This window comes from Penaeus monodon, chromosome 18, assembly GCF_015228065.2.
Source record: "Penaeus monodon isolate SGIC_2016 chromosome 18, NSTDA_Pmon_1, whole genome shotgun sequence".
NCBI classification, from domain to species: domain Eukaryota; kingdom Metazoa; phylum Arthropoda; class Malacostraca; order Decapoda; family Penaeidae; genus Penaeus; species Penaeus monodon.
The window spans coordinates 6,988,552-6,996,051 of NC_051403.1; positions in this window are offsets into that span (position 1 = coordinate 6,988,552).

Sequence of the window (7,500 nt, forward strand, 5' to 3'; positions counted from 1 at the left end):
ATAACTGCCCCGGCAGGGAACTGGACTCCAGTGCTCTAACCACCGGAACATCGCGGCAGTTATACATATATATATATATATATATATATATATATATATATATATATATATATATATATATACATATATATATATATATATATATATATGTGTGTGTGTGTGTGTGTGTGTGTGTGTGTGTGTGTGTGTGTGTGTGTGTGTGTGTGTGTGTGTGTGTGTGTGTGTGTGTGAATAATCATACATTAATGTACATAGACAAGGGAATTGTTCATAAACTGACATCAAGTCGAGGAGAGGTATGCCATTAACCATCTCGAAATACTCACAGTCAGTGGTGTTGCTGGTATCGAGGGCGTTGAGGCGAGGGGCGAGGTCACTCTCCCAGGTTCGGCTGAGGTCAGTCTTGCCCGAGGGCGGGGCTTCTTCACCGAGTAGCCTCCGCGGAAGAAGGGCGTCGGGGGAGGGCAGGAGGGCACCGGGCACAAGAGTCCTCGGCAGGATGCTCGCGAGTGCCTGCAGGACGGTGCCGATGGCCACGACGCTCATGCTCTCGCTCGCTCTGGGTCTTCCCTTATCTCTCTTTCTCTGCCTGTCTGTCCGTCACTCGAATTATGTTCATGCTCGCTCTCTATCTTTTTTTTTTCCTTCTCATTCTCTCTCTTTCCTTCACCCCCTCCCCTTTCTTTATATCTCTTGCTCTCTCTCTCTCTCTCTCTCTCTCTCTCTCTCTCTCTCTCTCTCTCTCTCTCTCTCTCTCTCTCTCTCTCTCTCTGTTCTTATCTCTCCCTCTACATCTCTTCCTCTCCTCTTCCTTTTCTCTCTTCTTCTCTCTTCTTTTCCGCCTTCGCTTCTTTAAGAGGTAATAAACCTCCCTGGAAAATAGTAAAACATATATTACAATGTTAAAGTACTCTTTCCGGCATTCATGATGTGATATACAGTCTTTATATATGTATTTATGTATATATATGTACAGTATATTTAAATATATATATATAAATATATATATATATATATATATATATATATATATATATATATATATATTATATATTATATACATATATACATGTATATATATATATATATATATATATATATATATATGTATGTATGTATATGTATAAGTGTGAGTATGAGTGTATGTGTATGTGCATGTGTATGGAATTCATGTCGAACAGATTGCGAGTAGAACAATGAAGGGAAGTACAAGAAAACACACGAATATGTGTTTTCTTGTACTTCCCTTCGTTGTGCATGTGTATGTACATGTGCATGTGCATGTGCATGTGTATGTGTAAGTGTATGTGTATGTGTGTGTGTGTATGTGTGTTTGTTTGTGTGCATACATACACACACACACATACATACACATACACATACACATACACATACACATACACATACACATACACATACACATACACATACACATACACATACACATATATATATATATATATATATATATATATATATATATATATATATATATATATATATATATGTATATATGCCTCACATGTATCCATGCGCTGACGTGCGTTCACGGGCCCGCGAGCATTAGCGCACAGGAACAAAGGCCTCGGGTTGAGCTTCGTGGTTTAGCGTTGAGGCAGATGCGAGCCGGCGAGCGCTCTTGTCTCGCCCATTGTTGTTGTGATATCGATAAAAACAGAGCGTCCTTTCTCTTCAAGAATATAGCCCGGACCGCTTGGCAAAATTTCCAATCGCATTACCTGATTATTATTATTTTTTTACTTTATCTATTTTCTCTTAAGTCTTCTCTTTGGTCAGGCAGAGACGAAGATAACAAGGAAACAAAACATGTCGAATCGAATCAAAGGGAAAAAATGTGAGAGAGCAAAAGTCCGACCATTATTACATATAGAAAATGTATAACCAAACTAGGAAAGAAAACCAGCCCCTAGTTAACATTAATAACGATGAATAAAGAACGACAAATTTAATCGAAGACTGAGGGTATTTTATAGCAAACAAGACCCATATCTCTGATTGTGCACATGTAAAGGCAATATATCTATTTTCCTTTTTTTTATAATATGATTATGACTATCAATAGTACCATTCATAAATTCACAAGATATTATAGAGAGATTCTTTCCCTGTCATTACATCCTTTGCGAAGGGAAAGATGACGGTACGAGTAATGATGACTGTGATGACGGTAATGGTTATAATGCAAACTGAAACAATGTTTCGTCTGATTATCATCGTTACATTGAGGATAAGAAGAAATGTTCAAGAAGAGAGGTGGATAATTGGTAATAGTAGCAGTAATAGTAGTAATACTATTGATATTTATTAAAAATAGTATTATCATCACCATTATCATAATTATTACCACTATTATCATTACTCTGATCCGCATCATCATTATTACAATTACCATAATAATAAGTGGGTGCATTTATGATGGTAATATTAATGTGGCAACATGAATAACAATAATAAAGTTAATCAAGTGGATGTTGCTAACAAGATACTAAATATGATAATAAAACGAGGCAGAATACTTTTGATTACCATCACTGTTATTGCTTATTGCCTTTACGCAATTACTGTTATTTTCTGTCTCGCCACCGCTGCCATCAGCAATTACAAAAGAAAGTCTCAGGCAAGGCTCCCACCCTACATCGGCCACCCTCTGCCTGTATCATCCATCAACAAGCACCGAACACAAGCGCCTGCCTGCCTCACGCATCCCAACAAAAGCTGCTGCCACCAATGTCTGTTCCCGGTACAAGCAAGCGTTCAGCGGCCTTTGCCAAAACTCTTCGGAATTTTCGAAGCAGGAAGCAGGAATTGGAATCCAATGATTTGTCCATCGAGGAGAGGCGGTATGATGGGGCATTTCAACACCCCAAGGGCAACACTGCGACGAGGTGCCCAGCGAGAGGTCTCAGCGGCATTGTAAAGGCAATGATTACTTTACACTTTCTGTTATACTGGATTTTGGAAAGGGACGCTACCGTTGAAAAGATGAATATGTTTAGGTGTTATTGGTAGCTCATGGTATGAATAGTAGGGAGAATGGATATTATTTATTGTATTAAATACAGGCGTGTGCATGTATGTATGCATACATACTTGCACACACACACACACACACACACACACACACACATATATACATATACATATACATATATATATATATATATATATATATATATATACATATAATTTTTGCCAATTTGATGGTATGCTGAGTAAACCATGAGATATTTTAGATACACACCGGTGACCAAAATCCTCAAAGATGACAACGGCTGAAACTTGTAAACAGAAACAATTTATCGACGTTGGCAGGAAAACACTTCTGGCGCAGCCATCTGTCGCGGGTTTACATGAAAGGAACAAATAAAAAGAAAGGAAAGAGAGAGAGAAGAAAAAAAGAACGTGAGAAAATTCCCAGAAAAAAGGTAATGGCGTTCCATCTGCATTTTGCCTTATCTGTATGGATGTAAGCCTTGACTGAAAAGGCAATTTCCTTTACAATGAATATCTGAAAGGGATTGGGAGTCGTTGGCCACAGTCAGCCTGAGTTCATTGTTTATTCACATTCTCATTGAGGGAGGCTGTTTGCGTTCTCTCTTATCGCTTTTTATAACAGAGGCCTAAAGTAGAGGTCAGTCTCTTTGTCAATAAATGTTCAGGTCATATCTAAACTTTAACATGCGTGCGTGGTGGTTTTCGTTTGTAAATGTGTGAGTGGGTGGGTGTTATTGTGCTCGTTGGTACTCATGCAGAGTAGATATGTAAAGCGAGAACGACGGAGATTGTTATATTTGCACTACAAAGGACACAATGAAACGAATACAGAGAGTGGCCAAATGGAGGAAAATGCGCAAAGACAAGAAAGCCCAAACATCTAACTGGAGTTAAGGTCAGCTGAGTCATGTTACAAAGCGCACGTAACGGTTCGTGACACACATCTAACGCCGCTACTTCTCGTGTCTTCCCCCCTCTCCCAATTTCATTTTCGTTTATTTTTCTTTCTTTCTTTCTTTTTTGATAAGTCTACCTTCTCTTTTTTCGTTGTTTTTCATCCCCATTCTTATGTACCTACGGGTTTGACTTACAGCTTTAACTTTTTTCTTTGTTTATATTTCCTCACAGGTATATTTTCTGTAATATTCATTTACGTTTCACCCTACGTGTATGTGATATAATGATAAACCCATTCTACGTGACCAAAACCAGATTGTCATCCTTGAAAATAACTTTCCTGTTTCGCATTTTCGATAAGCCTTTATTGCTTCCCTTCTTAGTGTTTTCACTTTCCATTAATAGCCTATTTACCCTTCCATTTACCTTTCCGCCACTCTTACATTACTCTATCCTTCCCCCTGAAACCCTCTTCCTCCCCTCCCCCCTCTCCCCCGGTTTCTCTCAGCCGATTTAATAGCCAATTAGCTGTTTCATTGACACATTTGCTCTATCGCCCGCCACCATTTCCGTCATTTTCCCTCCCGTTCATTAGCACGAGCGTGTCATCACCTCCCTTGTTGCCATTTCTAATTAGACTCGCATTTCCGATTGCGTCTAAGAACTGCCTTGTTGGTTTCTCAGTGGCAACCGAACTAGGAAGTCAGTATTAACAATAGCTTTATCACAGAATCAGTCCGTCGATTCCATACGTAGCAGCGTTCGAGGTTTCCCGTTATGTGTTTGCAATGACTGTCATGAAGTTTGCAACCTCACGGCCATGAATACATACACACTGAATGTAGGATGGTTAATCGTATGTGTCACTTTGTGTTCGGTGAATCTTTCTCTATTTTTAGCATTCGTGTTACTAAGGTTCTGTATGAGTAAGCATATATATCATCTACCCTCAACCTAAATAAAGGTAAGAGCAATAATAATAGTGATAATAATAATAAGGACAATGATGATGAAAATAACAATAATGATGATAATGATCATAGTAATGATGATAATAATAATAATACTTATAATAATGATGATAATAATGATAATAATGATAATAATTATAATAATAATGATAACAACAACAAAACAACAACAAAACAACAACAACAACAACAACAAACAACAACAACAACAATAATAATGATAATAATGATATTAATATTCCTATAAATATGAATATGGATAATATCAATAAAGATGATAGTAATAATAACAACAGCGGTAACAATAACAATGATAATAAAAATTATAATAATAATAATATCAATAATAAGCAACAGCAGCAAATGTAAATCGGTAATAATGATAATGATAGCGAAAGTGATAGTGACAGTGATAGTGATCTTAGTGATCATAGTGATGATGATGACGATAAAATAAGGATAAAATATTGATATTGATAATGAAAACAATAATGACAATGGCAACAACAGTCACAGTAATAGCAACAACGATAATGATAATGATAGAGATGATGATGATAATGATCATCAACATCATGATCATAATCATAATAAAAGAATCTAGTAGTTGTAATAGAATGCTAATAATAATATATAATAATAGAATAAATAAAATGTTGATAGTAATAATAACAATGGATGGATAAAAACGGCCTACATGAAACACCACAAAAAAAAAAAAAAAAAAAAAAAATATATATATATATATATATATATATATATATATATATATATATATATATATATATATATTATATATATATATAAACACCAAAGAAAATATCTTCTTTAAGTTTGCCATCTTTTCCCCAAAGTGACATTTTCGTATCTGGGTTGGAAATATGTATATATATACATTCACTTCTGGATACGATTTTGCATATTATTGCTACTGGTTTGCTATTCGAGCGCTTTTGAGCTTTCCGTTTTCGCTAACATATTTTAGGTTCGTTTCTGTCAGCGCAAGGATTGTAAAATAGATAAATAGATAAATAAAGTGAATGTTCAAATAGATAGATAGACTGAAAAATAAACTAATGAATAAATAAAATAAATAATAAAATGATAAGTAATTAAATAATAAGAAGAGATAAATAATTAGTAATAAAATATGATAAATAAAAAAAATGATAAAAAAATATAAATGATTAATAAAAATGATAAATAATTAAATAAATAAATGAGTGAATAGACATCTAAATGCATATATGAATAGAGAAATTTAAAAAAAATGCAAATAAGTGCGCACATACATACATGCAGAGACATATATGCAAAATTAAGTACACACAGGTAACTGATACTGGATTTTTTTTTTTTTTTTTTTTTTTTTTTTTTTTTTGAGTGGCCTAAATGTATTCCACGTATAGTTTGGAAGTACAATATTAGTTATTATTCAAATAGTTAAAAGGGTTAATTTAAATACAAGAAATAATCAATGACTTGGATTAACACGCTGACTCGCCAGGAACTAGAATGCCTTTTTTTTTATCGAACAAATAACAGAAAAAAAAATTCTTATATAACTATGCTTGCGTGCTGAAATTTCTGGAAGAAACCAGAAATATCTATAACATACAATTCAAGTCAATAATTCTGAAATTACGATTTTGGTATCACACACACACACACACACGCACACGCACACGCACACGCACACGCACACGCACACGCACACGCACACGCACACGCACACGCACACGCACACGTACACGAACACGTACACGCACACGCACACGCACACGCACACACACACACACACACACACACACATACACACACATACTGTATATATACTGTGTATACTGGCGCCCAACTCGACCCCAAAATTCTGATGTTGAATTCAGTGTTAGGTTTATATTCGCCTCATATTATTATTACATCAAAATCATAAGGCGATCCCCGCCCCGCCCCCCCATCAAAAAATTATAAATAGGTAAATAAAGCAGTACCAATTCTTCAGTCTCATTTTACGTAATGAAAGAAAGAAAGAAAAAGTGATTTCTTTAATAATTCTATAACAATTTTTCTTCCCAACATAATCGCAAATGAGATAGTCGTAGGCTTACGTAGGCTGACTTATTCAGTTGTGTCTATTCAGAGCTAATTAGCATGGAGAATCACGTTTTTTGTTTAATTAGAGACTACATATTTTAAACATGTGTTGGAAGCAGATCCTTGCATTAAAAAAAAAAATTTATATATTATATATATATATATAATACATAAAAATAAAATTTATATGTATAAATGAACTAGGTATGAATAATATAAACAGTGAAATTAGATTAAAACTTACAGCAACGTTTGATCATTACAAATAAAAATCACCATTCCGAATAAATAATAAATAAATAAATAGAAAATAAAAAAAATAAAAAGCTAGGTGCAAAAATTCTTCTTAAGCCATAAATATACATTTCAGTAAATATTTCATCAGCATAATTTGCTTCAACCAGCTGTCACAAACAGTTGCCAAATTTTGCTAGAAACTAATATGTGTTTTTCAACATTGAAATTTATCACTAATAAAGGCAAAATAAAGTCATTAAGTTTTCCTAAATTATTACATGGGACC